Source organism: Rhinatrema bivittatum, chromosome 12 (genome assembly GCF_901001135.1).
Source record: "Rhinatrema bivittatum chromosome 12, aRhiBiv1.1, whole genome shotgun sequence".
Taxonomy (NCBI): domain Eukaryota; kingdom Metazoa; phylum Chordata; class Amphibia; order Gymnophiona; family Rhinatrematidae; genus Rhinatrema; species Rhinatrema bivittatum.
Genome location: NC_042626.1, coordinates 30,705,695 through 30,716,562, shown reverse-complemented (window position 1 = coordinate 30,716,562; position 10,868 = coordinate 30,705,695).

Sequence of the window (10,868 nt, the reverse complement as noted above, 5' to 3'; positions counted from 1 at the left end):
AATAGTGTATTTCAGCACAGAACAGAAAATCACAGTAAATCACAGATACAGTCACAGTCAAATCTGCACTCCCTGGCAGTAGGGACTCTTAAAAGGACATTCCCAGGATTCTTCCCCTGGATGGTACCTGCGAGCTGGATGAAGACTCCTTCTCAGGAGGAAACCGGGAACTCCTCCTGATATAAATACTTGCAACTGCAAATCTGCAAGAAGATTTCCCAGCCTGGCAGTCTTCCAGCTGACTCCAACCAGAAATCTGCTCTTTAGGACTCTTAGGTAACCTCCCACGGAGTATGGGGCGAACTCCCCTCTTCCTTGAGATCACCTCTTGGTCTTTTTCACTCTGAAAATCCTCCTTGGGTCTCCAAGAAAATCTCCCTAGGAACAATTATTACCCTAAGGTCCCAGTCACCCTGTCAGGCCAGGAGATGGAGGAAAGAGTACACAAGCCAAAGTGGGCTTATGAGTTTTGTCAAACAGAAGCTTCCTGCAAGGCACCTCCCACTGGGGAATGTCATAGAACACTACATAGGCGAACATATATTCAAGATCTGAGAAGACTCTGAGGCACATAGTAATTAGTAAGGGACACTTTGGTGACACCCCTGCCAACTAGTAGAACTTGGCACAATCAGGATCAGTCAGAACACTAAACTCTCCATATTTCATGGGTCCTTACCCAATGGGGGGAGGGGGGTAAGAAAAAAAGTCTTTCAAGGCTCTTAGATTTCTAGAATTTCCTCTATCATCTCCCAAAAATAAACACATGACTATACAGTCTGGGGTTGTTCCAAAATACACGATTTCTGATGCACATGAATAAATGGTGCGCTTTGGTCTTGAAAAGAAATGGAAATTAGCACACAGTCAGTGATCACACTCACTTTGCAATAGGGAATTCTTTCTTGTAACTCCCCCACAATTCACTCTTTAGAGGTGCTCCCTCTCTAGAACTTTCCCTGTATTGGTAGCTGCTTTTTGGAATGCAGCTCTCTATAGTCCAACAGATGGAGTTGGGAAAAATATCCTAAGTAGTTATAGATTGTTCTGCTGACTCTTCTCAAAAGCAGTAAGTATTTAGCAATTTCGCAAGCTAATTCCTTCCTGTGAATCCAACCTCAAAATTCACTTTTTAGAATGGGCAAAGTATTCTTCAGGGTAGACAAAGAAGTTTGGGACTAATTTTCTTTTACCACTAATCACCTCTGGTTCTCTTACTCTCAGAATCCTCTTGGACTTCAAGAAGACTCTTTAATCCTGAAGGCCCAAAACTCCACCCTTGAGTTCCAAACACTTTCACAAGATAGGAACAGGATGAGTAGAACAAAAAATTAAAATGGGCTCCTTAGTTTTATACAACATCTCTCAATGCAAGACACTCCCATTAGAGAATGTCTGAAAACCACTACACTTTAGTGAAGACACTGATGCACTTAGGGAAAATAAGGCAAATTTTTGGTGGTCTGTTCCCAGTCCTTCCTTCACCCATTTCCACATCCAGTAGTCATGTTGACTTAACTCATCACCCTACCAGAAAAAGAAACACCAGATAAAAATGATACTGCTCCGTGAAAAGTGATATCTCATCAGTAATTAAATCCTCATTCTATAAACTTCTTTTGTTAAAACTTGTCAAACCACTCCTTGAGTCCCATGATTTCAGGTTAGTACTGCAATCCCTTGTACTAAATTATCTTGATTACTGCAACTCCTTATATCTTGGACTCCCTGCTAGTACCAACTGTCCACTTCATCGTAATATAAAAACACACTGTACACATCTTCTAAAAAGCTCAGTAAACCTGCAAGGGATTCGGTTAGACCGTTAGATGATTTATTTATTTATTTTATTTAACAATTTTTATATACCGATATTCTTGTAACAGGTTACAAATCACTTTGGTTTACATTGAAACGAATAACCATAGCATACGATGTATGCATTACATAAAACAAGGAAGGACAAACTTGGAAATAGAACTGAAATTTAACCAGGGAGATGATTAAGGGGTTAAAGTGGTTTTAGGGAAGATAAAACCATCACGAAAACACTAAATGAATTCTTTGCTTCTGTGTTTACTATTGAGGATGTTGGGGAGATAACTGTCTTTGTTTTCAAAGGTGATGATTCAGATAAATTGAACCAAATTACAGTGAACCTGGAAGATGTAGTAGGCCAGATTGACAAACTAAAGAGTAGCAAATCACCTGAACCGGATGGTATGCTCCCCAGGGTTCAGAAAGAACTCAAAAATGAAATTTTAGATCTATTAGTTAAAATTTGTAATCTATTATTAAAATCATCCATTGTACCTGAAGACTGGAGGGTGGCCAGTGTAACCCTAATATTTAAAAAGGGCTCAAGGAGTGATCTGGGAAGCTATAGACCGGTGAGCCTGACTTCAGTGCAAGGAAAACTATTCTAAAGATCAAAATCACAGACCATATAGAAAGACATGGTTTAATGGATCAAAACCAGCATAGATTTATCCAAGGGAAGTCTTGCCTGACAAATCTGCTACATGTTTTTGAAGGGGTTGATAAACATGTAGATAAAGTCGAACCAGTAGATGTAGTGTATTTGGATTTTCAGAAGGCATTTGACAAAGTCCCGCAAGAGAGGCTTCTAAGAAAACTAACGCCATGGGATAGGAGGCGATGTCCTTTTATGGATTACAAACTCGTTAAAATAAAGAAACAGAGAGTAGGATTAAATGGTCAATTTTCTCAGTGGAAAAAGGTAAACAGTGGAGTGCCTAAGGGATCTGTACTTGGACTGATGCTTTTCAATATATTTATAAATGATCTGGAAAGGAATGCGATGACTGAGGTAATCAAATTTCAAGATGACACAAAATTATTCAGAGTAGTTAAATTACAAGAGGATTGTGATAAATTGCAGGAGAACCTTGTGAGACTGGAAGATTTGGCATCCAAATGGCAGATGAAATTTAATGTGGACAAGTGTAAGGTGATGCCTATAGGGAAAAACAACCCATGCTGAAGTTACACGATGTTAGGGTCTATATTAGGAGCTAAAACCCAGAAAAAAGATCAAGGCATCATAGTGGATAATACATTGAACTCGTCAGCTCAGTGTGCTGCAGCAGTCAAAAAAGCAAACAGAATATTAGAAATGATTAGGAAGGGAATGGTGAATAAAACGGAAAATGTCATAATGCCTCTGTATCATTCCATGGTGAGACTGCACCTTGAGGAAAATGATGCCCAAGAACCTAAAAATGTCACCACATCTCAGAAAAGATATAGTTGCACTGGAGAAGGTGCAGAGAAGGGAGTCCAAAATGATAAAGGGGATGGAACAGCTCCCCTATGAGGAAAGGCTGAAGAGGTTAGGACTGTTCAGCTTGGAGAGCAGGTGGGGGGGGGGGGGGGGGGGGGGGGGGGGGGGAAACAGGATGCTGGGCTTGATGGACCTTTGGTCTGATCCAGTGTGGTAACTTCTTGTGCTCTTATGTTCATATGTAGAAAGGTATAAGAATCTTTAAAATCTTAAGCAAAATAATGAACCTGTTCATTGAGCTGAGAAATTTTAATAACCAAGAATGAGGAAGTTGGAAAGGCAGGGCTAGGGTCAGGCTGGCGTGGAGAAGCTGGGACTGGTGGGGAGGAAAGAGAGCTGGAGTTGGGCTGGGGGCTGGGGGGGGGGGGGTTTGCGAAGAGGGCAAGATATTAATGTCAGGCTGGAGTGGGGGGAGGCATAGACAGTGCTGGGGTGACAGCTAATAAATAAAACATTTCTATCTAAACAAGCACGGAACTAACACAATACAGGAAGAATTCTTACTGAGTCAGTCCTAGGTTTAGTGACAAGAAACCTTTTTTCTTACAAATTGTCTAATTTCTAAAAGTAGTGCCTCTGTTTTTCTCATCTAAACAGCTTTAAGCGTTTTAACATTGAACAGTGAAACAGTCCAGATAGACAGTATTATCTCCCAGGCATCCTGGGCTCTAATATAATTACCACATTTATGGACCGCTGTTTTATTTAGCATGAGACAGCATCAGAATATCTGCATTACTCACTCAGAAAAATGGAGGACTCCCTTTGTATGCCAAAAAAATCAAGTGGAGAGTAAATCCTCCCTCGATATATAATCATATAAGGCAGTAGAGAGCAGAGAAAATGAGAGTAGTCCTTACAGCTTTATAATTTTTATGACTTTATTCAAAAGAGACTCCTGAATCTTAGATTGATAAACTGGTATAATAAAAGTTGATGTCCCCCGACACGGATACCGTGTTTTGCCCCACAGGCTGCATCGGGAGGGACAGTAGACCAAAGTTTATATACTTTCAGAGATTCATCCTATTGTTAATTTATTGCACCAGTTTATCAATCAAACATCGAGGAGTCTCTTTTGAATAAAGACATAAAAATGATAAAGCTGTAAGGACTACTCATTTTCTCCAAGACTCCCTTTGTATAACATTTTGGGTTCTTCAAGATTTTAATGGGAGACTTCCTGGCTGTACATGAACAGATGAGAAGCCCTTGCTTAGACAACATCCTCTGCACTAGAATGTTCCCATCATGATTAGAGAAACCAGAAATATGACACTGTGCTGACTGTATTTCACCTGACCTCTTAACTTTATTTACATATTTCTTTAATTTATGGGTTACAGCATGCTTTATAAATGTTTGTTGTCAAGTGAGAGTAGAAAGCAGATGTGCAAAACGTCTGCAAGCTGTATTTCTTCCCAATGTACAAAACTGGAATTGTTTTTGTTTTGGGGTTGGGTTTTTTGTTTTGTTTTTTTTGTGAAGGAAGTACAACATGTAATTCAACCAAAGAGAGCCCATCCTGGCATTTCCAGGGCATGGGGAGGCTGATCTTGTCTTCTATTAAAATATTTGCATTAATAAGGCAAAAAATGATCAGAAACGCTTATTTATGCCAAACTTTTCAGGTCACATTATTTTGATCTTTGTTCATGATTTAAATGATTCCTTCCCCACCTCTGGGAAATATGAGAATGGGCCCCACCTGTTTGGATTATGACATATAAGACTGCGGGAAGGAATCATTAAGATCCTATATTTATACTATATATATATATATATATATGGGTTTCTGTTTCATTAAGCCACTGGAACAGCTGAGATGGAGCCAGATGCAATGCAATGGAAGGTTTATATTTTTCTCTGCTCATGGGCAAGGACCAAAGTGAATCAGGATGAGAATGAAAACCAGGCCTGGATCAAAATCTTATGGCAGCATGGAGCTGATTGGCATTACCGAATTTAAATGAACCCATCCTGCAGTTCTCAATGTTTCAGCAGGCAACAGTGCCAGAGAACTCATTAAGATATCTTCCAATAACATGCAACGCTGGCTAGCACTAGCTCAGAATAAATCAATAAGAGCAAAGCTGCATTGAGAATACTGTAAGAGAAAAAAAAAACAGAGAAAAAATATAATTCCTTACTGTTTAGCATGCTGATGCATTGTAAGTATCCATCAAGCCTAGGAAAGAATGGTGAACCCAGCACCCATGGAGCTCTGATTCCATCCTGTGGAAGTTCCGCGTTACAGCAATCCATAGAGGATTGTGGAGCTTGTCCAGGTCTAGGGAGGAATTCATATGCCACTGTGCACAATCTGATTGGCTAACGAGGAGGTTTTTAGAATCTGTGATCGTTAGGATGTTCTAATTTAGATTAGATGACACTAAGCAGAGTTTCACTACAGAGCCAACTGATGCAGGATAGAGAAAGCCAGTCTTCCAGCAAGCAGAACTCGTACTGAAGGTATGAATAACATAGTAAATGATGGCAGATACAGGCTCTGATCCAGTCCATCCAGTCTCGCCAGCATGCTGCTTAGCTGCCACTCTGTGCAGGTTACCCTGTGCTTTCTGTTAAGGGCTGTGGTGGTAAATGCCATTCCATGCAGTTTACCCACTCCCCTCCATGCCTTCTGTTAAGGGTGGTGACTGCCGCGTGGTGTGGGCTACCTGCGAAACCTCCACTCCTCATTAATCTTATATCTAAAGTTAGCAATGCCCCTGTTCTTCATTTCTATCCTTTAGCCCTTTTGAAATCCATTACCATTCTTGTCTTCACTGCCTTTTCCAGAAAGGCACTCCTTGCATCACCCTTTCTGTGAGGAAATATTTACAAGGATAGTCTACCCCCTTGGAGTTCTACAGCTCCCTTTCCATCATAAAAGGTTTGATTCTTGTGCATCATTTATATGTTTAAGGTATGTAGAGGTCTGTATCATATCTCCCCTGTCTCTCCTTTCTTCTAGGATATACATATATAAGTCTTCCAGTCTCATCTTACAAGTCTTTCAGGGCAGACCTCACACCATTTTGTTCTCTTTTCTCTGGACCGCTTCCATCCTTTCTCTATTTCTTTTGAGATATGGTCTCCAGAATTGAACATGGTACTCCATGTGGGACTCAACAGGGATCTATGCAGGGACATTACCATCTCCTTTTTCCTACTGATCATGCCTCTCTCTGTGCAGCCCAGTATCCTTCTGGCCTTAGCCAACGCCTTGCCACATTGCTTCGCTATCTTCATAATCTCAGATGCTATTACTCAGAGGCCTCTCTCCCAGTCTCTACACATCATTCTCTCATGCATTATCATGTTCAGCTCTTTTGAATTATTGCACTCCAAATGCAACACTGCACTTCTTGTTATTGAATCCAAGCTGCCAAACCTTCATTCAATCTTTGAGATTTCTTAAATTGCTTCTCATTATCTCTACTCCTTCAGGGTTGTCCACGCCATTGCAGATCTTAGTGTCATCCACAAAACGACAAATGTTTTCCTATAACCCTCTGCAATATCGCTCACAAAGATGTTGAAAGGAACAGACCCTTGAAGCATTCCACTTATCACCTTTCTCTCTTCAGAGTAGGTTATATTTATCATTACATGCTGTCATCTGTCAAACAGCCAATTTGTAGACCCTTCTACCACTTTGGGACTCATTCCCATGCTTATTTTATTCATGAGCCTCCTATGTGGGACCATATCAAAAGCTTTACTGAAATCCAAAAATCCACATTGAGCGCTCTTCCTTGACCTAATTCTCTAGTCAACTTATCAAAAAAATCAATCATGTTCATTGACTTTCCTCTGTTAAAATCATGTTGCCTCACATCTTGCAACCTATTGGATTGTAGATAGTTCAATATTATTTTCTTCAGCGTCTCCATGAATTTTTCTACTACTGAGGTAAGGCTAACCAGTCTGTGGTTTCCAGCCTTCTTCCTGCTAAAACCTTCTCCAGTTTTGCAGCATCACTCCTGTTTCCAAGGATCTTTAGAACAGGTCCATCAGCAGATCCACCGGCACCTCTCTTAGCTCCCTTTCTATCCTGCCCCAAAGGCCTTGTCCACTTTCAGTTTTGCTAGTTTCACCTAAACAACTCCTTTATAAATGGGGGGAGGGGGGGTATCCACACAGACATCTGACCTCTTGCCAACCAGCATAGGTCCTTCTCCATGGTCTTCTTTAGTGGACACTGAACTGAAGTATTGCATACTTCTGCTGTTTCCTCATCTTCCTCCACACATTGCTTCTTGTTTCCGTTAAGTCTTACAATGCCACCTCTGGCCTTCCTCTTTTCTCTGTTATATCTGAAAAATGTTTTGTCATCCCACTTTTCCTCATAGGTGATGCTGTTTTCCACTTGAGATTTTGCTCTCCTGATTTTCAACTCCACAGATATTCTTCTCTGTTCCTTTTAGAGCTCCACTCTTTTTCCCCTTATTTTTTCAGCTGCCTCTTTGCTGAACCATATCGCTTTGCTTATCCTCTTACATTTGTTTGCTTTAGTTACATAAAGATTTGTTGCCTTTATTATAATTCCTTTTAATCTGGCCCACAGTTGTTCCACTTCAGCCACCCCAGCCCTCCAGCTCCTCCTCAAGGTAAGTCAGGATGTATCTGTTGCCATCCAGTCCATTCCATGAGGTGTCGACTAAGATGGACCATGGTGTTCATTTAAGCTTTGTGGCCAGATTTAGGATTTGGGCACCCATAGGCAGGATTGGATAGTAGGGGGGTGGGAGACCCTGAGATCCCTGAAAAATCCCTCTACATCATCTTCTCCTCCAGAGTCCCAGAGGGCCATGGGCGTGCCCCTTTGAAGTGGGTTGCTAGAGTAGGCTCCTCCTTAGCACAGTTGCACTCCTCTTTGGCATGGGTATTTGGCATTTTCAAAATTTGGCACTCTAGGCAATTGCCTATGTTGTCTATGCCTAAATCCAGGCCTGATCCTACTCACTTCCAGGTGCATTTACTCTGCAGCCCCTCATTACCCTCTCCTTTCTTATCTCCAGCTGCACCCTTCCTCACCACCTCTACTCCATCTGTGCCCGTCTCCTTCACTGCCAATTCCTGACTCCACACTTTCCACCTTGCTGCATTCTATGCCTGTTTCATTCTTCTTGAGTTGGTGGGTCATGCTCCTTCTCTGTCCACATTCAAGTTGTTTTAAAAAAGAAAAAAAATCCTTTTTGAGATTACTGTTAAATTTTAAACTTCCTGAACAGATCCTTGTTGATTTTAACTATGTTTACTGAAATAATTAAATTTCATGAAGCCTCGTATTTGCAAGCTCCATGTAGTCGTGACTGTCTCTTATGTGTATCTATATATCTACCTACCACTGCATATCCAGTAGTACTATAAAACTGATAAGCAATAGTAGTAACAAGGTGTGCATGAATATAACCTGGAAAGGATACCCTAGCACAAAACACAGAGGTTCTTCTTTATAACAAATCCACTGTATGCCAACCCTGTTGACCTCCAGCTATTTCTATTTACTGAATTATCGTGTCCAGTCTGCAGATCATCAGTGACTGGACATGAATTGAGGCACAGCTTATTGGAAACTGTCAATGAGGTCATTACGGTTACATTTTTAGTAACCGAAACATTCCATGCGAGATAAATCATGAAGCACCTATGTGTGTGTTTTCTTGGAACTCAAAATAATAAAAAGTGAGCAGGGACCCTGTTTGGATGAAATCGGCTTTTACCCTTTCTGAAAGGAGATTAACCGACGCCCTGCTGCCATGTCCAGTTGTCAAGAGAGGACAGATGGATGGATGGCAAACTTGGCAACTTATGGTTAATAAGCTTGTTGAGATCTACATAAATACACAATGCAGCTTTAATTTGCATGGGCAGGCATTGCATATATAAGCACCATAAGCAGAAGAGATTCTATTTGTGAAATTTAATACAGCACCACAGGGCTAAGGGTGCTGAGCAAACAGAGAAAATATTTCCGTGCTTAATCCGATACATCAACATTTAGAGAAAAACATGTTTACAGAGCAAACAGGTGCTGGCAATGAACGGTATAGGTTAGTCAGCCACCCAACTGTGCTGCTTATGGAAATGAAATCTTTAGAACCCTAGCAGAGTTCGGCCTTCTTGGGAGTGCTGTGGTCTTTAGATGTCAGTATCATGTCCCAAAAAAAAAAAAACAAGACGTGATTAACTTTTGCAAAGGTTAGAAATGGTGTTTCGCAGAGCTCCAGACCTCCTGTGCTGTTGAAACACAGAAACGGAGAATATGATTACAGACAAGGCCCTTCTAGTCTGCCCAGTTTAATTGCAATAGCATAGACCAAAGGTCATTTATGGCTTTCCCTTCAATTCTTTGCAATTAAGGATCCTCTGTACTTATCCCATGGCTTCCATTACTGTTTTTGTCCCTTCATCACCTCCCCTGGAAGCCCATTCTCTCAATTCCCCTTCCCTTCCCTCTCCCCCTCCCCATCTCTTTGGAGTAATCACCTTCCCTTCTTTCTTTTCCCCTCCCCCCCCTGCATAATCACCTATATTTCTCTGTGCCCTCCACCCCCCTGGCATAATCATTTTTCTTCCTTTCTTTCCCTTTCCTCCCTCCCCCAATAATCATCTTGGTTGCCACCCTCCACCCTGGGTGCAATCCTTTGCCCCTCTCCTAAAGCCACAATCTAGTTTCTTCTCCACAAACCATCCCTCCTAGCCCAGTCACCTGTCTTCCTCTCACATCTACCTGTTCTGGAACAATCATCCACTTTCTTCTTCTTCACTCCCCCTCCCAGTTGCATCATCTGTCCTCCTCTTCTCTCCCCCCCCCCCCCCCCATGCAATCATCAGTTTTCATCTCCACACCCCCCCAGCCCAGTCATCTATCCTCCTCTTCCCCCTTTCCCTCCCCTTCTCCCACGTGCAATTCTATGTTCCCCTCCAGTTGTCAGGCGTTTGCCCGCAGAAGTGCTTCTTACATGCTCCAGCTTCCTCATCCCCCAGCTTCCCCACAAAGTCAAACCGTGTGAGGCCCCCCATAGTCTCATGAGACCCCCCACTGGTCCCCATGATTCTGACTTCAGAAGGAAGTTGGCAAAAGAGGCAGCGGGAACAGATAACCGCTGACTCCTCCTTTCAGCATGAGGATATCGCCCGGGGCAGGGGGAAGGGGGGGGAGGAATCCGGAAACCAAGATGATGCTGTGGGCAACAGCGGCTCTGTCCCGCCCCCTTCCTCTTCAGGCTCCTTGGCCCCGACCTGGCTGCTCCCCTCTCTTTGCATTCGCTGGTACCCGCTGCACTTCATCTTCAGTGCCAGCGTGCTCTGCTAAGGGTTGAGCCTCTTCGGGATTCACCGAAACCCCCCTACAAGACCTTGACCGCATGCCGCGAGATGGGAGGGATATAAAATAGGGGGAAAATTCCCGGGTTGTTGGGATTAAAGGCAGGGCCGGTCAAGCACCCTCCTCACCCCCAACTTCCCTGTTGGCAGTGGCTTCAGTCACAGCGCGCTGACCTTGGTTGGTATCAGATCTGGCACAGCACCTCTCTGTGCCCCACACGGTCAGGAT